Source organism: Mauremys mutica, chromosome 3 (genome assembly GCF_020497125.1).
Source record: "Mauremys mutica isolate MM-2020 ecotype Southern chromosome 3, ASM2049712v1, whole genome shotgun sequence".
NCBI lineage: Eukaryota > Metazoa > Chordata > Testudines > Geoemydidae > Mauremys > Mauremys mutica.
The window spans coordinates 73,319,970-73,343,051 of NC_059074.1; the positions used below are offsets into that span (position 1 = coordinate 73,319,970).

The 23,082-nt window shown below is 42.5% G+C and overlaps 1 long non-coding RNA gene across 1 annotated transcript; it reads left to right on the forward strand.

The window, feature by feature from the left end:
• Positions 1 to 253: 253 nt before the first annotated feature.
• Positions 254 to 18,982, forward strand: LOC123367167. Its single transcript, XR_006578334.1, has 3 exons — positions 254 to 370; positions 2,476 to 2,587; positions 18,379 to 18,982. It is a non-coding gene; the product is annotated as an uncharacterized LOC123367167 (long non-coding RNA).
• The last annotated feature ends 4,100 nt before the right edge of the window (positions 18,983 to 23,082 follow it).

The following is a 23,082-nucleotide window of genomic DNA, read 5'->3' on the forward strand; positions in this document are numbered from 1 at the left end:
ATGGGTATAGAGAGGGAGAGGTAGGACACAGCCCCTACCCCCAACAGAGGGAGCAAGGAGAGGCTGCAGAGCCAGAAGGGAAGAGGCGGGGCCAGAGTCTCTCCGCTTCTGGCCACGCTGCTCTCCCCCCAGTCTCAGAAGCAGCTACAGCTCCGGGGCTGGCAGGCTGCAGCCGTGTCGCTTGGTCCCGCCCCCCAGAGCAGGCTGTGGAGCACGCTGCGACCATGCCACCTGGCCCAGCCCACTGGAACATGCTGCGGCTGCACTGACTGGTCTGGCCCACCGGAGCAGGCTGCGGCCGCTCTGCCCAGCCTGCCGGAGCAGCTCCAGCCAGGCCAGAGACGTCCTCCCCTGGCCCTCCCCAGATAAGGTGGGAAGGGATGGGATGGGGAGAGTAGGGGGGTCCCAAGCTAGTGGTGGGGTCATGTGGAGGGTGGTCACAGGGGTTACTCCCCTGAGTCCCAGTTTCTCCCCACAAAAAAAATTTCCCCACCGGTTGCTGTCCCAGCCCGTCAGGGTAAGCAGTTGGCGCGCCAGGACACTTTGCTTACTTAGATTTACCTCCGGGCCTGCGGACGCTCGAGGTAAACAAACCATCTCAGCCCACCAGCAGCTTATCCTGATGGGCCGGGAGCCAAAGTTTTCTGACCCCTGAATTATAGGGTCGGCTTATGAATGGGTTATAAAAATTTTCCATTTTTGCTTATCCATCTTGGGGGAGGGGGAGTCAGCTTATAAAGGAACTGGCTTATGATTGAGTATATATGGTAAATTGAAATTATCTGCTATTTAGAGCTTTATCTTGTCTTTTGGTGCTAAAAAAAGACAAAAGTAATATTTATCTATTTTCCTATTATATTTAGGTTCTTATAATATACCCAGCATTGTGGTCTCTAGAGCATCTTCCAGCAATTGATTAAGCAAGATGATTAGTATATTATTTATGATTCCATCTCCATGCCTCTCCCTGTTTAGTTATGTTATGTTCCCAAAATGTGTTTGTTACCATAAATTATTATGGTGATTTTGGCAACATGGACATTGGTGAAATTGCTCATTTATATAACATAAACAACATTTGCAAAAAACAAACAAACCACACCTCTGGGCCCGTAAGAAAATAATAAAGATATTGCCAAGAACTAGTTGTACATCAGTGAAACTATGGTGATCTCTCTTATAAATAAATGTTGATTCTGTATTTGTAATATTCAAGTTGTTCATATGACTGGATTTAAATTGAAGAGGAATATTTTAGTTCATGCCTGAGGATGGGGAAAATACCATCAAACAAAGTCATTGACTTATATGAATCCCAATTATCTCAGTTCTGGACAAACAAGATTATATCATCATCCATGCTGCCCAGTATGGAAGTCTGACCAGGAAAACAGACTTTCTGAAGAAAAATAAAGCCACCTAGGAACATGAGAGCAAGCATTCCAAGTTAATTATTTTTGGAGAATCAGTTGTGAAGAAACAAAATATGGGTAATGAATATGGACTATGGTTAATAACTTTGTTGAACTGCTCCCCGGTATATAAGCAGGAATGAGGGGAGGCAAACATTCTAATGTCTCTGATGGAAAATATCAAGAAGGGATTCATTTAATAAAATGATAATGAGAATATTATAACAATAATAGAGATGCTAAGCCTTTCTGTACACACTAATCCGCAAAGGTGCATAGGCCTTTAATATAAATAAACAGACCTAGCTCTCTTCAAACATACATTCCCCATTTTACCTCTGATATATCTGAATCTCACTTACTTAATGTCATCTTAATCCATTATAAGCTTTCATTTTTTCACATATGCCTCAATAGATCATAAAAGTTGCTAGCATTCTAAGAAGAGCTTGTTAAAAATGGAATAATAAATACATAATTTAAACAAGCTATTTGCTTATTTGCTTAGTGCAGGTTTTGCATTACCCTAATATATTACAGTAGAGCAATATATAATTTATCAATTTGAAAAATTAACAAAATACAATTATTCCATTGTCCATAATCTCCTATGAATACCAGTGTGGATATGTTGTAACTATAATGTTCTAAGGAACATTCAACTCTACTATTACAGTACAGATATTTAAGACATAAGCAAAGTCAAATGGTTAATGCAGTCCAGGTCCCTTGAAGTTTCAATACCTATCAGCTGAAAATATATTCTATAATAGAGCTTGCTAATGATTTTCTAGTCCACTGACTTGGGTAAAGAAAGGAATTACAGTTTCCCTTGGGCTAACTAATGGATTTCAATATAAAGAGGAAGCAGATAGTGTGTACTAGAACCTGATTACTTTCTGCACTTTTAAATTTATACGATAATGAAGTAGCAAGCTCATTCTAGCCTGTACAGGTTCTTATACCACACTCATCACCGTAATATCTGAGTGTTTTCCAGTAACGCACTAAGTGATGTGACTAACAACTGTCATGTGTTTGTTCTGTCAACCTCTCACCTCAGAGGGAGATGTGTGCGCTGTGGAGCATAACTGCTGTCTCACCTGAAAGTGGTATCCCATGTCAACTGTGTTGTTAAATGCTGCAGAGAGTTTTCTTTTTAATCACAAGAAATTGTGAGTAGTGTAATTTGTATAAAACATTTATAATTAAATAACCTTTTGATTATAACAGAAGAACTCAGAACCAAAGAAATCAAGAAGATTCCTTGAGTTCAAAAACAACATCTACTTTACCATTCTTTTAATTTGCATTTCAGGGACTGTTGGAATCTTTGAATCATTGTTTTCCTCCTACCAACTCTGGGCCAGGCACTCCTGGAGAGTGTTGGAATACTTGGGACTGGGAGCCGTGCACATTCTGCCTGGCTTTTGCTTTAGCCTCCCTCACCAATTACTCTCAGTGCTGTCTCTCTAGGTCATGTTGGCCATCCAGAGCTGGCAACTGTCTGGGAACCAGAGATTCATTGGGTGCCCCTTAGGACAGTTACCGTTACCCAGAACAGGAATTGGAAGAAACACCCTCTACGGGCCTCACCCTCCCTTCCAGCTACATGGGAGTGGCAGACGATAAAGTGAGTTGGGAGAAGGCTGCCTGCCCTGGTCCATGCCCTGACACTGGAGTCTCATCCTGCATGCAAAGAGGCCTCTATCTGAGAGCACAGCTGTCTATCTCCCACTGCTGGGAGAACCAGAGCTGACACGTGCTTCCCCATAAATGACCTTTCAGTTCCTCTGTGGAAACATTGTTTGCACTCTTACTCCATTCTGGGAATCTTGGGAAACTTTCTCACATATTTGCAGCCTCTGGTATCCCTGAATGCTGGCAAATTGAAAAAAGCAGATGGCCAGGTATTTTAAAATGTTACCAGGCATTATCTACCTTGCCAGGCCAACCCAGGGGAGTATGAATTTGGCATGTAACTTCAAATTGCCCCTGTGGAGAAAATGAAATTGGTTAAGGTCCCCATAATATCCAGAGACAACTTGCCTTTTATGCACCATCTGTCCCATCTGGTGTCCCCCTGCCAATAGCTGCTTCGGCCCTGCAGTGGTCTCTCTTCCCATTACTCAGTTGGGTCATGATTTAAATCCATGACCTGGTGGGGTCCAAGAGCTCAGGCTTTAGCCTGAGCCCAAACATCTACACTGCAGCTTTATAGCCCCATGGCCCAAGGCCCGCAAACCAACGTCAGCTAACATGGGCCAGCTCCAGGTATTTTATTGCACTGTAGCACATACCCTGAGTGACCCTGGAATTTCTTCATTGACTAGGCCGCAGGGTACTCCAATGGCTGGTGAAACTGTACACCAAAACCATGGAATCCAGATGCATCCAAAAAGCCGGTGGGAGGCAATAGTCATTGCTATACTCAAACCAAGCAAAAAACTTGGGAAGCTATAGGCTGATATCACTCCTGTTAACAATCGCATGGGCAGGTGGTGTATGTGTGCATTTGGTGCAAGGAGCTCCTGGCCCTCAGAGACCGTGTATGGGCTTTGGAGACCAGAGTGGCTGAACTGGAGGAGCTGAAGGGGATAGAGAGGTGTTGAGAATATTTTGCTAGCTTGGCAGCTGGTAGTGTGGGAAGCTAAGATGTTTAGGTTTTTAGGATGGGTTAATTAGGCTTTGAGCTTTGTTTTGAGAAGTTGGCCTTGGCTAGTTCTATGAAGTTACAGCTGCGGGTGTGTTAAATTTGTTAACCAATTAGCAACTGCTTGCTTGCCTGCTTTAAGAGTATAAAGAGCATGCTGGAAAGGAATAAAGTACTCTCTGCTTATGATCACATGGGTTGTCAGACTCTGTCCCTGCTCCTCTGCGATGCAACAGAGAGGTACATAGATGAGACTTTCTGGGACACAGTAGAATGGTCCCACCCCCGGTCTGACAGCCTCTGTGCTTTTGAGGAGGATGAAAGTCCCAGGGAAGGAGAGCATCTAACTGAAGCAGAAGGAAACAATCCCACAGTTGGGACCCTCCTTTAAGATGGTGTTGTGGTTACCTCTCCGGGGGAGGGAACTCCAGCTATTAGAAAGAGACAGGTATTAGTAATGGGCGATTCGATCATTAGAAACATAGATAGCTTGGTTTGTGATGACTGGGAGAACCACATGGTGACTTGCCTGCCTGGTGTGAAGGTTGTGGATCTCTCAAAACATCTAGATAGTTTTATGTGTAATGCTAGGGAGGAGCTGGTGGTCGTAGTACATGTAGGTACTAATGACATAGGGAGGGATAGGAGAGAGATCCTGGAGCTAAATTTAGGCACCTAGGTAAGAGATTGAAGTCCAGGACCTCCATGGTAGCATTCTCTGAGATGCTCCCAGATCCATGAGCAGGGCCAGTTAGACAGGCAGAACTGCAGAGACTCAATGTGTGGGTGAGACGATGGTGTAGGGAGGAGGGCTTTAGATTTATTAGGAACTAGCAAAACTTTTGGGAAAGGGGGAGCCTATACAGGAAGGATGGGCTCCACCTAAACCAAAATGGAACCAGATTGCTGGTACTTAACATTAAAAAAGTCATAGAGCAGTTTTTAAACTAAGGGCTGGGGAAAACTGACAGGTACGGAGGAGCACATGGTTCGGACATACCTTAGGGGACGATCTATTAATAGAGAATCTCTATGTCAGTGGTCCCCAATGCAGTGCCCGCGGGCACCATGGTGCTCGCCAGGGCATTTATGTGTGCCCGCCTAGTGCACCTGCCTGACAGGGACAGAGAACTCAGGATGTGGGCACGGTGTTCTCTGTTCCCGGCAGGCGTGGGGCCCGCCTAGTGCCCAGCAGGGGAGAGAGAAGCTGGGGCCCCACACCTGCTGGGGATAGAGTACTCCGGGGCTGTGGGCACCAGCTTCTCTCTGGATTCATATATTATGTAATATTAAATATGATGTTTTTCGTATTATTTAATGTACAAATACAAAATAAGCCTTGAAAAATTGTTGGCGCCCGCCACACTCTTCTGAAAACATGAATGTGCTACTGGCCACAAAAAGGTTGGGGACCACTGCTCTATGTCCTATTGAGGACGAGAGGATGGAAAATGATAAAATACAGGCAGGGTCTGATCAGAAACAGTCAAATAAAAAAAGAGTCCCATTCAATTTCATTGCGTAATGGTAGACAGCAAAAAGGAGACAAATTTTGAAAGTGCTTATATACCAATGCTAGAAGTCTAAATAATAAAATGGGTGAACTATTATTGATATAATAGGCATCACAGAAACTTGGTGGAATGGGGATAATCAATGGGGATACAGTAATACCAGGATACAAAATATATCAGAAGGACAGAACAGGTCGTGCTGGTGGGGAAGTGGCATTATATGTGAAAGAAAGCATAGAATCAAACGAAGTAAAAATCATAAATGAATCAAACTGTACCATAGACTCTCTATGGATAGAAATTCCATGCTCTAATAATAAGAATATAGCAGTAGGGATATATTACCGACCACCTGACCAGGATGGTGCTAGTGACTATGAAATGCTCAAGGAGATTAGAGAGGCTATTAAAATAAAAAACTCAATAATAATAATGGGGGATTTCAATTATCCCCATATTGACTGGGAACACATCACCTCATGATGGGATGCTGTTATTTTCTTTTCCTTGACACCTTAAATGACTGCTTCTTGGAGCAGCTGGTCCTGGAACCCACCAGACTGAGTCCTAAATGAAGCACAGGATCTGGTCCGAGAGGTGAATATAGCTGGACCGCTTGGTAATAGTGACCATAATATAATTAAATTTAATATCCCTGTGGCAGGAAAAACACGACAGTGGCCCAACACTGTAGCATTTAATTTCAGAAAGGGGAACTACACAAAAATGAGATTAATTAAACAGAAATTAAAGGGTACAGTGCCAAAAGTGAAATCTCTGCAAGCTGAGTGGAAACTTTTTAAAGACACCATAACAGAGGCTCAATTTAAATGTATACCCCAAATTAAAAAACATAGTAAGAGAACCAAAAAAGAGCCACCGTGGCTAAACAACAACGTAAAAGCAGTGAGAGGCAAAAAGGCATCCTTTCAAAAGTGAAACTTAAATCCTAATGAGGAAAATAGAAAGGAGCATAAACACTGGCAAATGAAGTGTAAAACTACAATTAAGAAGGCCAAAAAAGAATTTGAGGAACAGATAGACAAAGAGTCAAAAAGTAATAGCATTTTTTTTAACTACATCAGAAGCAGGAAGCCTGCTAAACAAGCAGTGGGGCCACTGGACAATCGAGGTGCTAAAGGAGGACTCAAGGACGATAAGGCCACTGTGGCAAAACTAAATGAATTCTTTGCATTGGTCTTCACTGCTGAGGATGTGAGGGAGATTCCCAAACCTGAGCCATTCTTTTTAGGTGACAGATCTGAGGAACTGTCCCAGATTGAGGTATCATTAAAGGAGGTTTTGGAACAAATTGATAAAATAAACAGCAATAAGTCACCAGGACCAGATGGTATTCACCCAAGAGTTCTGAAGGAACTCGAATGTGAAATTGCAGAACTATGGACTGTAGTCATTTAAATCAGCTTCTGTACCAGATGGCTGGAGGATAGCTAATGTGATGTCAATTTTTAAAAAGGGCTCCAGAGGTGATCCCAGCAATTACAGGCCCATAATCCTGAAATCACTACCAGACAAACTTGTTGAAACTATAATAAAGAACAATATTGTCAGACATATAGATGAGCATAATTTGTTGAGGAAGAGTCAACATGGTTTTAGTAAAGGGAAATCATGCCTCGCCAATCTACTAGAATTCTTTGAGGGGTCAACAAGGATGTGGACCAAGGGGATACAGTAGATATAGTTTTCAGAGTAGCAGCTGTTAGTGGATATAGTGTACTTAGATTTTCAGAAAGCCTTTGACAAGGTCCCTCACCCAAGGCTCTTACGCAAAGTAAGCTGCCACGGGATAAAGTAGAAGGTGCTCTCATGGATTTGTAACTGGTTAAAAGATAGGAAACAAAGGGTAGGTATAAATGCTCAGTTCTCAGAATGGAGACAGGTAAATAGCGGTGTCCCCCAAGGGTCTGTTCTGGGACCAGTGCTATTCAACATATTCATAAATGATCTGGAAAAAGGGGTAACAGTGAGGTGGCAAAATTTGCAGATGATACAAAATTACTAAAGATAGTTAAGACCCAGGCAGACTGTGAAGAGCTACAAAAGGATCTCTCAAAACTGGGTGATTGGCAACAAAATGGCAGATGAAATTTAATGTTGATAAATGCAAAGAAATGCACATTGGAAAGCATAATCCCAACTATACATATAAAATGATGGGGTCTAAATTAGCTGTTATCCCTCAAAAAGAGATCTTGGAGTCACTGTGGATAGTTCACTGAAAACATCCACTCAATGTGCAGCAGCAGTCAAAAAAGTGAACAGAATGCTAAGAATAATTAAGAAAGGGATAGATGATAATACAGAAAATATTATATTGCTGCTCTATAAACCCATTATACGCCCACATCTTCAATAATGTGTGCAGATGTGGTTTCCCCATCTCAAAAGAGATATACTGGAATTGGAAAAGGTTCAGAAAAGTGCAAAAAAAATTATTAGGGGTATGGAATGGCTTCTGTATGAGGAGAGATTAACAAATCTGGGACTTTTCAGTTTAGAAAAGAGACAACTAAGGAGAGATATGATTGAGGTCTATAAAATCATGACTGGTGTAGAGAAAGTAGATAAGGAAGTGTTGTTTACTACTTCTCATAACAGAAGAACTAGGGGTCACCAAATGAAATTAATAGGCAGCAGGTTTAAAACAAATAAAAGGAAGTATTTCTTCACACAATGCACAGTCAACCTGTGGAACTCCTTGCCAGAGGATGTTGTGAAGGCCAAGACCATAACAGGGTTCAAAAAAGAACTAGATAAATTCATGGAGGATAGGTCCATCAATGTCTATTAGCCAGGATGGACAGGAATGGTGTCCCTAGCCTCTATTTGCCAGAAGCTAGGAATGAGCGACAGGGGATGGATCACTTGATGATTACCTGTTATGTTCATTCCCTCTGTGGCACCTGGCTCTGGCCACTGTCAGAAGACAGGATAATGGGCTAGATGGACCTTTGGTCTGACCTAGTAGGGACGTTCTTATGTTCTAACCTAGAAACTCCTGGAACGTATCATTCTCTGGAGAATCCGCGTTCTCATTCAGTCAGTGACCCCCCAAAGAATAAGCCTGATTCCAGCAAAAACACAGCTACTGTGACCAAGTTTTGGCAAGTGTTACACACATCAAGGCCAGATTCCAGAGGAAATCTAAGATGGATGTAGCCTTTGTAGACCTGTCATCGGTCTATGATATGGTCTGAATTAAAGGCCTGATGCTGAAGCTCGCAAGGATCATCCCCTGCCTCAAAACACTATGCCTGCTAAGGACAATGCTGAGCAATAGGGGGCTATGTGTCCACTTGGGCGACAAAGTCAGTTCACCCCAGTTCCTCAACAACGGACTGCCACAAGGCTCGGTACTCGCACCAATACTCTTCAATGTCTACATGGGCGACATGCCACCAACAAAAGTCATGCAAATTTGCATATGCAGATGACTTTGCCCATGCAACGTAAGCACCCACCTTCATCAACATAGAGCCCACCTTGAATGGGGACCTAAACAGCATGGAGGAATATTTCCAGAAATGGAGGCTCAAGCCAAATCCCCACAAAAAAACAGTCACTGCATTCCATCTTGAACAATAAGCACACCCTGAAAGTGACCTTCTGTGGCAACACTGTCAACATAATCCCACTCCAAACTATCTCACAGTGAATCTGAATCGCACACTGACCTTCTACAACCATCTGAAGAAGGTAGCCACCAAGACAAAAACCAGGGTCAACCTGGTCCAGAAACTGGCAACCTCAAGATGAGGAGCATCAGCATCAGTGTTATGGACATCAACAATGGTCCTTGTGTACACCATAGCCAAGTACTATGCACCAATATGGACCAGAAGTAATCACACTCGACTTGTTAATGTCCAACTGACCACTGCAATGAGGGGTACAACTGGTGATTAGCAACTTTAATGAGAGCCTTAACCCCAGGTGCCCTCTCTCCCCCCAGTGCTGGAAAGGACCAGGTCCCAGGCTGGCGACACTGCTCTGCCAGGGCTCAGCCCTGCACACAGGTTAGGGAGCATGAACAGTCCCAATGATGCCTGGCCAGACAGCAGATCTGGGGAAGGCAACAGCTCCATCCTGTGCTAACTGCCCACACATTCCCTTATGGCACAGATCTGTACAGAATCTACTAGCACATTTCATGTATGCTCCATTACATAGCCCCCTTGTGCACTCCTACCCTCCTAGCACTTATACTGATGCTAATGTATCCTCTTCTCCCCTAACCCCTGCACTCCCTTTCTGCATCCCTTCTCCTCTCACCTCTTCTGTGCTCTTTTCCACTAACCCCCTGAACTCCTTCACCCCTAATGCTTGCACTCTCTTGTGGCCCTAGCCCCGTGCACCCCCTCCCCATGCCTCCTAGGTACTTGGCCAGTCTTGTACCTCCAGCAGCTGCAAGTAACTTGTCAGGAACCAGCTGTGCAGCCTATCCTCCTTCTGCCCTTTCCATCAGCCACTGTCCAGCACTGATCAGCTCCCCCAACAGGAAGCTGGAGAAGGGATATAGCATCTGGCAGAGTGAGCCCAGTATGCTGTACCAATGAGCTAGCCTGCAGGGCCACCATTTAGGGAGGGTGAGGTACCTACCAGAATCTGAAATGACACCCCTGCTCCACTGTGGTATGAAACTGGGGGAGTGGTGGGGGACAGGTGCCCCCTTGCCCTCCCTAAATGGCACCCCTCACTGCAAACACCTTGAAAAGGTCCAGTTTTAAGAGGATGAGCACTCTACATTTTCTAAAAATCGGGCCCCTTTCAGGTATCTCAAGTTGAATGCCTAGAACCACTTGTCACTCTGAAAACCTTGGTTTATAAGAGTAAGCAGGAAACAACCATATGCCTGAATTTTACATCTGGTTTGTTTGTGTGTACAGTAAAATTGGCTGATATGTTTAACTAGCCACAAAATAAATATTTCAGATTTGCAATCTGATGCCACTGACACCAGCTTCAATAGGCCATGAATTCTTTTCTCCCACAACCATCTGTCCTTCTACCCTATCCCCTATATATGCAATATCCTTCTGACCTGGTCTGCAAAGCTACTACCCTTTCCCTTTCCACATTCAAGTCCCTCTGTAAGACCCACTTCTTCTGGAAAGCATACAAGAAGTTACCCAATTAAAAAATATGATTCCTTTTATTAAACTGCATCCCATCATGCTATTCATTAAGTAATGGAAGTATCTTATTGGTATTACCCATTTCCTCCCCCTAGCTCTCTCCTTACGCTCTTGTGATCCCTTGTTACATCATAGCTAATTAATCTGTAAGCTCCTCAGGGCAGGAAATATATGTTTATCTGTTCTGTGCAGCACTTCACACAATTAGATGTTTTAAGAAATGGTTATTGCTATTATGGATACACTGGACAAAGATAAATTACACTCTGCCAATAATCTAATGACAAAAAAAGTGTTAGTGACTGTTACAATGAAGTGCTTGTCCATTTGCTAACTCAGTTGAAGACTTCCTCTTCTGTTGGCAATAAATCAGTTGCCAAGTTTGCCCATAGGCTTGAGCATGGAGTTCATCCCCATTTCATCACATAAAACTGTCTGCATCATGAAGGCAGATCTAATTAATTTGAAGATGTTATTGTTTTAACTGCATAATTAAGGAAATTACTGTGCTCAGTTGGCATTTTCCCAACTACTAATGCTGCTCAGTGGACTATATAATGCATACAGATATTTGAAGAAACTGCTGCACCCTGACACTGTACCTTCCTCTCAGTGATCTTGCTTTGTAGCTGCAAATTCCAATTTAAGATCCCAAAACAAGACCCTAGTTTTAGGGAAAGCATTCTGTAGAACAGCTCTTTAACAACTTCATGTGTTGAAGAGTGGCTAATATAATAGTCTTTTGAACATATAAAGCAAACATTTCTCAAACTGGGGTCACCACTTGTGTAGGGAAAGCCCCTGGCGGGCTGGGCCAGTTTGTTTACCTGCCCCATCTGCAGGTCCGGCCGATTGCGGCTCCCACTGGCCGTGGTTTGCCGCTGCAGGCCAATGGGAGCTGCTGGAAGCGGCAGCCAGTACATCCCTTGGCCAGCGCCGCTTCCAGAAGCTCCCATTGGCCCAGAGTAGCAAACCGCGGCCAGTGGAAGCCGCGATCGGCTGGACCTGTGGACAGGGCAGGTAAACAAACTGGCCCAGCCCGCCAGGGGCTTTCCCTACACAAGCGGCAACCCCAGTTTGAGAAACACTGGTCTATATGATTATACACATGTGCTTACTCAGGGCTAAGCTTAGGCACAAACAAAGCAAGTAGCCCCTTGGAACCTTATACTGTACCTCTGGTCTTCAGAAGTGTAGCTCTGCAATTAGTAGTCCTATTTCCATTTCTGATCTTATTGACAGAATAGAAGAATACCTTCTATCCTACATACCTACCTATATGACTCTGAAACAAGATCAGGAACACTGTGATGTTTGGTGTTGGGAGCCAAACCGGTCAGACTTGCCCTTCTCTGACATATAGTGAGGAAGTTCTATAGATGTCTGTTTGCTTTTTAAAGTTGTATTACCCTGTATTGTCAATAAAAATATTACATATTGCAAAAGTTTGTGTATGTTGCTTGAGTGGTAATTGAAAATGGTTGATGACTTAGAAAAGTGATGAAACAGCATTTAGCTAATTTAATTCTCTCTGGATGTTAATACTAAATCAATTAGAAAATGATTACCCAGTATTGGAACACTTTAAAACCAAATTGATATGTCTTAAAAATGTGCACATAGACTAAATGCCTCTAGGCAAATCTTAGAAAGACAAGGTGGGTGGGTAATATCTTTTATCTGACCAATTTCTGTAAGGAGCACATGACGACCTTTTGTTTGAGGTGGTTCCTGTTGGAATGAGGTACAGTAAGTGGTTCTTCAGTTTTTTGAAGTCCTTCTGCAGAGCGATGCTATATAGAGTGGTCAGAGACTTATGGATGGTTAGGCCTCTGGGGATGAGGTTCAGTTTCTTTTGCTTCCCTTTTTCTCCATGGAGTTTCCATTTCAGATGGCAACGTTCAATATCTTCCATTGTATGCAGTGTTGTATCTGTGTTGGTCCATGGAGCACGATGTTTTGGTCCTGGGATCAACATGGCTACAATGTCTGGTCAAATCTGTTTTTTGTTTTTTTAAAATCTTTTGGCTGCTTTGGCTTTTCTTCTTGTCAGCACAATCTATCACAAATATTTCTAAGGCATCTATCACCCTGGCATATAAACTCTCAACCCTTTGCATCATCACACATTTCTTCCCTTGAATTGTCTAGGAACTGTTCCTTCATCTGTCAATATGGAGGAATTTTCAGTTCATGAGGCTACCTATACTGAATCATCTACACTGCCAGTAGATGAAAACATTATTGTCCCATCACAGTTCATTTAATCTGCAAAATAGCACACTTGAGGTTCTTAAAATCTAAAGGATATGGGACTCAAATCAGATACTAAACTATATTCATAGCTTGAAAAATACTCCTGGGGATAATTCTGTCTTGAAAACAAAATGTAATTTTTCTCTTTAATCTTCTCACTGCCAGCAAAGACTGAAATGCTTTTGTTCCAGAGTATTATATATTATTACTACTAACAGACAACTGTTAAAAATAATTACGGTTGCTTAATAATTAATAATTAAGGGCAATACCTCTCCACAAATCCTTGAAAGTAAGAACATGTCCAGTCATGGTATCCTTTATTAACATGTTTTAACTCACATATAGTGCATTTCCTGCTTTCATTGCCCTTCTGTGAATAAGCTCCATACACATCCAACATGCATAGTAACACACCATATTCCTCAGAATCACACAATAATGCAAAACCTTAACTCCAAACTCAGCAACATAAACATACATCTATTATGCATCCAAGCCCAAGCAAAGCGTATAATGTATTATTTTTACATTAGATAGATATTAATAGTACTAGTAATATTCCCCAGTGTCAGTGTAGGGAATATCTGTTCGTACCAATAAATGTATTACTTAACCATTCCAAATTTAAAAGGAAACTTTTAAAAAGTGAACCCACTGTACTTATTATGGCTATAACACCCACTTTTATTAGACTATGCTCTTTTTGAGGCTTTCGCAACACATGTTCAGACAATAGGCAAGACATGAAAGGTATTCTTTTCTAAGAAAAGCATCACCCCACGCTTGCTGGACTTTGGTTCAAAATCTGATATCTGGCCATTATATAGGGATATACTGGCAGATTTTGGAAATCCACAATGTAGATCAGTCAGTTTCATACTGACTTTACTAGCACTTGTATATATGTACAGTAGTTACACTGCTGTACAGTTGGAACAAATCCATAACAAATACATCTACTTAGTGAGCCACTCAATAAATACCAGGATTAGTTACATAATAAAAAAGGGACTATGGCCCTGCAATAGCATTGGGTTGTATTCAGAGCTTAAAAAATCCAGTCATCCATGGAGTGAAGCAAGATTAATTTGCTGAGTCCCATTCAACTTCTTCATGACCTAAGCTTTCAATTTTTAAATAATGGATATGTCTAGTCTTAACCACTGTAAAAACCAAAGCAGTGCTGTCTTCCAAAGTCTACAGATGGTTCCAGGATTTCTATTGTGCCCCCAAAGCTTTCCCAAGTTGCAGCAGAATGAAAACTAATTAAACTTGGTAGTTTTCACTGCTGTTGTGTAAATCCATGGTCAATTATCTTCTGCTGCTACATAGGAAAGATATGGGTAGCAGCAGAAGCAGGCCCTGGAGGTAGCCACTGGGAAGGAAGCCTCAAAAGTAGCAGTCAGGGGAGAAGTAGAATCGCAGATGCTCTGGGGTGGAAGCAAGGACCAGACAGGAAATGCTGCTTCTCCTTCTCTCCAGTCAGAAGGATTTTTTAAATTTACCAGACAACTACCAGGCAGAGGCTAGTATGAAAGCTGGAGCATCAGAGCCAACCCCCTGAAAGGAATCCTGAATCATAGAACCAAAGGGCTGGAAGAGACTTTGAGAGGTAATCTAGTCCAGAACCCTTTGCTGAGGCAGGACCAAGTAAACACAAAATATTCCTGACAGGTGTTTGTCTAGCCTGTTCTTAAAACCAGGGATTCCACAACATCCTTTGGAAGCCTATTCTAATATTAACTATTCTTATAGTTAGAAAGTTTTTCCTAATAACTAACCTAAACCTTTCTTGCTGCAGCTTAAGCCAATTACTTCTTGTCCTGTCTTCAGTGGACAAGAAAAACAGTTGATCACCGTCCTTAACATATTTATTTTAGCATGAGCTTTCGTGAGCTACAGCTCACTTCTTCGGAGCTCATGCTAAAATACATTTGTTAGTCTTTAAGGTGCCACGAGTACTCCTGTTCTTTTTGCGGATACAGACTAACACGGCTGCTACTCTGAAACTTAACATATTTGAAGACTGTTATCAGATCCCCTCTCAGTCTTCCGTGTTCAGGACTAAATTTGCCCAGTTTTTTTTAACCTTTTCTCATAGATCAGGTTTTCTAAACCTTCCATCAGGTTTGTTGCTCTTCTCTGGACTCTCTCCAGTTTGTCCTCTTATTTCCTAAAGTGTGGCACCCAGAACTGGTCAAAGTACTTCAGCTGAGTAGAGCAGGACAATTACGTCCCATGTTTTACATATGCTGGTTTCATTAATACGCCCCAGAATATTAGCCTGGTTTGCAACTGCCTTTTAACAAATCCCTCCCTTTTAGCATCAGGAGACAGGGCCGTCCTTATCCATACGCAAGGTACGCAGCTGTGTAGGGAACCCGGAAATTTGGGGCACCAAATTGCCCCTAATTTCCAGGTGCCCTACGCAGCTGTGTGCTGCTCCAGCGGGCAGCCCAATCCCCTGGCCAGCTGAGCCACTCAGGGAAACTACCCCTGCTCCTGCTCCACCTCTTCCCCATTGCCCCCGCCCCTGCTCTGCCCTAGCCCCACCTCCTTCTGCCCCTGCTTTGCCCCAGCCCCGCCCCCACTCTACCCCTTCTTAGGGTGCCCAGATGTCCCGATTTTATAGGGACAGTCCTGATTTTTGGGTCTTATATAGACTCCTATTAGTCTCCCACCCCCGTCCAGATTTTTCACATTTGCTGTCTGGTCACCCTCCCCCTTCCCCATAGCTCCTGCCCCTGCTTCACCCCCACCCTGCCTCTTCCCACTCCTGCTCCGCCCCAGCCCCACCCCCCACTCCACCCCTTTCCCTGAGCAACATCCCGGGGGCTTACAGAGGGGTCGGGCGCGCCCTGCACTCATGGGGCGGCGAGAAGTGGAGCAACACGGCCCCAGCCCGCTCCGTGCTGCCGGTGAGTGCTGGGCGGCAGTTCCTCCCTGCCCCCCAGTCCCAAGGCTGGGAGCCAGGGGAGCAGAGTGGAGCGGGCTGGGGCCAGGTCATTCCACTTCCCATTGCCCTATGAGTGTGGGGTCAGGCCTGCCCTGCACTCACCGGGTGGCAGGAAGTGGATCGACCTGGCCCCAACCTGCTCCGCCAGCTTGTGTTGGGGAGCGATTTTCCCCTGCCCCCCCCCAAGTGTGCTCCTGCTCCCCCGCCCTCATGGGGGGGCTGTGTATGCCACCAAAATGTCTAGGGACAGCCCTGCCAGGGGAGGTGAAAAGGCATTGGCTTCTCACTGGATTGTTGACCAGGGGACCACACATCTTTCTTCATGGTTTCTGGTCATTAGCTGTCTGGTAAAATTTCCAGGCCTTATGTGTGAAATGTGGTAGAGAAGTGTAGGAAAGAGAAAGGAGGGGCTGATAGGCTTGAATGCAAAAAGATGTACTGGATGTCCCTAAACCTCTGACTGCCAGAAGCTGAGACTGGACAACAGGGGATGGCTCACTTGATATTTGCCCTGTTCTGTTCATTCTCTCTGAAGTATCTGGCACTGATACTGGGATACTGTAGGAGGATACTGTAGGAGGATACTGGGCTAGATGGACCATTGGTTTCATCCAGTATGGCTGTTCTTAGTACTGAGGAGTATGCGGGGGCGGGGGGGAGAAAGAAGAGGTATTTTTATACTGTCATTTCTTCAGGGTATGGACAGTTTTCTTTTGTTTGTTACTGTAGTTAACACACTCTGGGTGCTATTACAATCATAATAAAGAAAAGAGGAGGGAGGCAGAGGACACAATGCAGACAAAGAGAGAGATATAAGGGGATGGATGGAGGGAGAAGAAAAAGGCAACACAGAGACACTGAAGATAACTTAGGAAAAAACACAAGAGGGAGTGAAACCCTGCAGGGAAAGAAGGTAATACAAATGAGAGACAAAGGAAGTTATGCTTTTCAAACAAAATTGACAAAGTTGCAATCATTCCTTTAAACTGTAGAGAGTTTGGTTTTAGGGGGTTAGGTATAGCACAGGTATTGTTTACCCTGGCTTAAAAGTTTAATCTTTTTAGCAATTTTTTCACAACCTCGTTATACTTACTGTGCTTACACTGCTAATATACTTCTCTCGTTAGAGGCAATCATTTTATGTACCTGATTATTTACTTTTGTTTCAACTTCTACTTTTCTGTTGCTCCTAAAGTCACATTTTTAAGGATGTATAGCCTCCCCCTCCCTGGCCTGCCCTCTGTCTCTGACTTGCAGCCAAGGTAAAGATCCTGTAAACATGTATATGCAGGATTAAAGTTAAGCATATGAATAGTCCTATTGACTTCAGCTGAACTATCCAAATGCTTAAAATGAAGCATGTTAAGTGGCTGCAGATTTGGGAAGTCAGGTTTTCTTTCCCCACTAAGAAGCTTTCTGTGTGGGAAGAAATTATTTTCATATAAACTGCATGAGTCTGAGTCGCAGGTTTCCCATGCTGTATAAAGCCTGTGAAAATTTAAGCTATGCATTCTATACGTTACAAGAAAATAGGATCATAATATACTTTTATTTTTAATGTAAAATCTTACGACTATGAAGAAATCATGGATCTCAAGTTTTAACATTTTCAGTTTTTGTCTCCAGCCCATTCCCATGCAAACTCATTTATTATTAAAGCCTTACATCCCTGAATCACTTGTTATACATTCCCATTAATGAAAACATTCACACATTCAGCAGGAAATAGCATTGAATACCAGGCATTATTGTGAATTTTGTTCCCATCAGAGCTCTGAGATGCCGAAGAAAACATCCTGCAACAATTTTGCCTATCAATTTTCTCAGAATTCAAAGAGAACCACAAATGCTGTTGAATTTACTTGTTTATCTTGCTTATGACTGCACAGTTAGACACTCAGATATGTATGTTATTCTTAGTCTTAAACTACTGAGTGAAATCTTGGCTCCACTGAAGTCAATGGGAGTTTTGATATTGATTTCAATAGAGCTAGGATTTCAGCCACTGTATGTAACACATCTCTTCAGTGTCTCTGAGGCTACTGAAAGGCTCGTACAAAATGCAAACTGCACCATAGGAATCCAACACATTATAGTTACCATTTTATGATGGAAATAGGAAGAAAAAGTTTTGTTCTATTAGAAAGTCATGTTATGCAACTAAAGGACAATTAATATCAGGCCAAATTTGTTGTACATCAACCACTGTTTGTTCTCAGCTTTCAATTTTATTATAAAAGTACTTACGTAATTTTTTCTCTGATTCTGTAAGTAATCTCATTATGACAAAGTGGCAGTTGTCTGCTACACCAATGGCACCTTTTCTCCACTTTGCACAAGAGATACAGTAGAGTACACCTGAAATACTGGTGAATGAGAGATATATGAACCTGAACTTACTCATCGCATTTCTCTTACTTTGTAGGTACAAAATTCCTTTCTTCCAAGGAGTGTCACTGTGGGGCGTACTGCCACTGAGGAGTAACAATGTTACTTAAAAATATTGAGTCCTGACTTAAACTAGCACTCATTTTTCAGCAATATCCTGTAAAAAAACACAGGTGTAAGTATTTGACTTCTACTCTGTTAATATTTAATAATCCAAATTAAGGACGTAACATTTACATTTTGGCTGCCCATCAAACCTTCAAATGTATGTATATAATGTCATTCTAATCCTGAATTGATTCTGCATTCCACAGAACATTGTGTGAGTGCATAGTAGTTAAGATGGGTATTTACCTACTCCCCACTGCATTTATTTTGGAATATGTGACACATTTCCAGGTAGCTCAAGTGATCTAGATAAGAAAGAGTAAAGATCATTTCTTTCATCATAAAATATTTCTCAAATTTCTTGGAAAAAATGAAGAAAAAACCAACCTTGGAATATGGAACTGCAGTGTAGAATGTATTGCACAACCCCACAGATGCCACATTCTTCTTTGTAGTATATTAAATTGTTCATAGATTTAAGTCACAGGTTCTATTCCACCATGGGATAGATTCTTTTCTGAGTGAATGACATTCAAGAAGGTATTTAAAGGAATATGCAGCCTCTGGATAATAGCTGTTATGAATAAGGGAAGACCCCATTTGAGAATGAATAACCTACTTCGCTGATCAAAGAGGGCCCCCCCCATAAAACAGAAGTTGCGGAAGAGGCCTCTGTGACCTGTTGGATCACAGAAATCCCCTTGGGGCTGCCAACTGATGCACTAAGACTACTTCTGTTCCTGCTTTCCTGCCCTGGCAGCTTGGGACTTCAGTGCCCTGCCTGGTTTGAGCCAGACCCACTATCCTGCTGCAAACCCAGACCCAGGTCTGAACCACGTCCCCTAACAGCTGTAGGCTTAATTCAAAGCACCTTAAGAAGTGTTCCTGTCTTTAACACTCACTGTGCTGGGACTACTTCTGAGCCCGTTTCCCCTGGCACCTTGGGACTTCAGTATCTTGTCTGTTTGTGCCAGACATGCAAGCCTGCTACAAACACAGACCCAGGTCTGAACCATGTCCTCCAAAAGCTGCAGGCTTAACTGAAAACAGTTTAAGAGATGCTCCTGTCTCCAGTACCCAGATACCCAGTTCCCAATGGGATCCAAACCCCAAATAAATCCATTTTACTCAGTATAAAGCTTGTACAGGGTAAACTCATAAATGTTTTGCCCTCTAGAACACCGATAGAGAGATATGCACAGTTGTTTGCTCCCCCAGGTATTAATACTTGCTCTGGGTTAATTAATAAGTAAAAAGTAATTTTATTAAATATAAAAAGTAGGATTTAAGTGGTTTCAAACAATAACAGACAGAACAAAGTAAATTACTAAGCAAAATAAAATAAAACATGCAAGTCTAAGCCTAATACAGTAAGAAACTAAATGCAGGTAAATCTCACCCTCAGAGATGTTCCAATAAGCTTCTTTTACAGACTAGTCTTCCTCCTAGTCTGGGTCCAGCAGTCACTCACCCCCTGTAGTTATTGTCCTTTGTTCCAGTTTCTTTCTTTCAGGCATCTCTTTGGGGTGGAGAGGCTATCTTCTGAGCCAGCTGAAGACAAAATGGAGGGGTTTCCCAGGGCCTTCTATAGTCTCTCTTGTGGGTGGAAACCCCTTATGTTTTTCTATGCAGAATCACAGCTACAAGATGGAGTTTTGGAGTCACATGGGCAAGTCACATGTCCATACACTACTTAGTTATTTACAGACCGACGCCATTGCCCATGTGTTAGCCCGAACAGCCCCAGGAAAGCTCAGATGTGGATTGGCGTCTGTCAAGGTCCATTGTTAGGTAAGTACTCCCAATTACTTGAATAACCCCTTCACACTATGTTGACCAAATCTGCCTTATGTGCTCCCTACAGCAGACACTTTAAATACAAGTATAGAGCCAATGCTCATAACTTCAGATATAAAAATGATACATGCATACAAATAGGATGAATACGTCAGTAGAACATAACCTTTGCAAAGATATGTTACATGTCATATCTAGCATAAAACATATTTCAGTTATGTCATATTTACACTCATAAGCATATTTCTATAAAGCATTATGGGGTGCAATGTCACACCTTCCACCAACAGAAGTTGGTCCAATAAAAAATCAATATTACCCCTACCTTGTCCCTCTAAAGATCTTGATACAAAGATTGAAAAAGAAAAGTAGTTGGGAAGTGATAATGTAACTGCAGAGCTGCTGCAAGCAGCAGAAGAATGCACAGTAAAGGTGATGCACAAGCTATTCAACAAGGTTTACAAACGAGCACATGCTGAACGAATGGGAAAAAGTGCTAATAGTATTAATCTATTAAAAAGGGGATAAGAGCGAGTGCAAGGAATCAGCTTATTGACCATGCTGGAAAGAACATTCACCAAGAAATTTCAAAGGAAAATTAAAAGGTATGTGGAATCAGTGCTTGCAGAGCAAGTGACCGTATTTAGACCAGGACGAAGTACAATAGAACAGTTATTTGAGATAAGAGATATTGAAAAACTGTGTAGAACTCAACTTAATCTGTCATAACAACTTTATAGACTTTAAACAGGCTTTTAATAGCACTTGACAGAAAGGATTATGGCAATTCTTGAAAATGTATGGCATCCGAAAGAAACTGAGCAAGCTGATATTACTGTACAGGTCAGAATGTTGGTGTATGAGGAAAGCCGATGAATAAATGATTGTCTGCAGAAATGAACTGGCTGAGGGGAATACTGAGAGTTTCAAGACTGTAAGACATAAAAACAAACAAAAAAAAAGTGATTGGTCAAGAAATAACTGTTACAGAATACCCAAGAAAGGATACCATGCATGGTGATGCAAAGTGCAAGGAGCTAGATACAGAGGAATACCAAGGATGCATTGTATAGACACAGTGAAGAATGACATAGAACATAAAGCTTTAAAGATGAATGAATCCGCGAACCAGGTACAAGATAGAAAATGGTGGAAAGATTTCATTTGGCCCCATCGTCGCTGCTAAGCTGACGGATGTGAATCAAAGAAGAAGAAGCTGAGCCAATCAGATTTGAAGGGGGGAAATGTTATATCTTCTTAAGATAGCCCTGTGACATCAGTGGATGATCAAAGCAAGAGAAAGATGTGTCTGCTGTGAGGACTGGGTTTACTGACAACACTGAGAAGTGTTTTGTAAAGGAGAGCGCTGACATTTATATGAAGATTTAAAGAATCCCAGTGATATATACTACATATTACACTCTACCCCGATAGAACGTGACCCAATATAACACAAATTTGGATATAACGCGGTAAAGCAGTGGGGAGCCCCGGGCCCTTTAAAGTGCCACCTGAGCCCCGCTGCTTTTCCATGTTATATCTGAATTTGTGTGGAGCCCCGGGCCCTTTAAATCCCTGCCGGGGCTCTGGCAGCTGGGCTCGGGTGGTGATTTAAAGGGCCAGAAGCTCCAGACACTTTGGGGAGCCCCAGGCCCTTTAAATCCCCACCTGAGCCCCGCTGCTGGAGCGCCGGTGGTGATTTAAAGGGCCCAGGGCTGGAGCACCGGGCCCTTTAAATCACCGCTGGGGAAGCTGGTCCAGTCCGAACCGAATATAATGCAGTCTCACCTATAAGGTGGTGAGATTTTTTGGCTCCCGAGGACCGTGTTATATCGGGGTAGAGGTATATTGCCACATTGTATCTTTTTCCTCCCTGTAAAAAAAAGGGTTTTTTTTTTAACCTCAGGGTAATTAAGGTGTGTGAGTTAATCTGAGGTAAGAACACAGCAAGGACAATGTATTTTAGTTTTAGCAGTAAGGAAAAGGCCTGAGAAAAATGTCTCTGAAACAAGATCAGAGGACAATGTGATCATATGTGTGTGCCAAAATACAGAAGTATAATGTTTGCATTGAATACTTGTTGAGTATTTAAATGTAAATTAAGATATTCTTGTTTTTACACCTTGTTACAATAATATAATATATTTTTTGTGTGTGTGTGTCCAAATTTAAAATAGAGATTTCACAAAGGCAACAAATTGTGATGGATGGAGATTCTTGCACAATTTGGTAGCAAATTGTGTCAGGGCAGCAAAAATACCAAGATATCAGTAACTGCTACTGCCAGCAAATTGTGCCTGGCGACATCTGTAACACTACACCATAACTCCTGGCCCAGTCTTTATATTACCAATATCCCTATTGCACTTTCTGCATGTGTCCCACATTTGCTTGAAGAGCCTTCAATAAGAAATAATCCCTTTGCTAAGATTAGCCAAGATATTTAGGGCTATTCACCATGAGCTGTCTATGCACTATGGACTTGTTTCTCCTTTCATTTACCCTAGTGTAGATCAGGAGCTGATACCATTGAAGCTGATAGTTACCCCATATAAAAAGCTTGTGAGAAGACAATTAAATCTGTAATTCTCTGCTGTTCATCCTCCTGCTCTCCACAACACTGTACAGTCCATGAGTTTACTATAGTGCTACTTCTGGAGTACATCTCTCCTTCCCTTACTCCCTTCCTGCCAAGTCAACAGGAGAATTGGAAGGGTGGTAGGCCAATTGTCCTTAAACTAATGCATTTTGTTTGGGTCTTTCTCACCCACTGGAAAGGGGTGATTGGGGTGAGCTTCAGCCTTCAAGAACTGGTGATGAGGCTGTGATGGTGCAT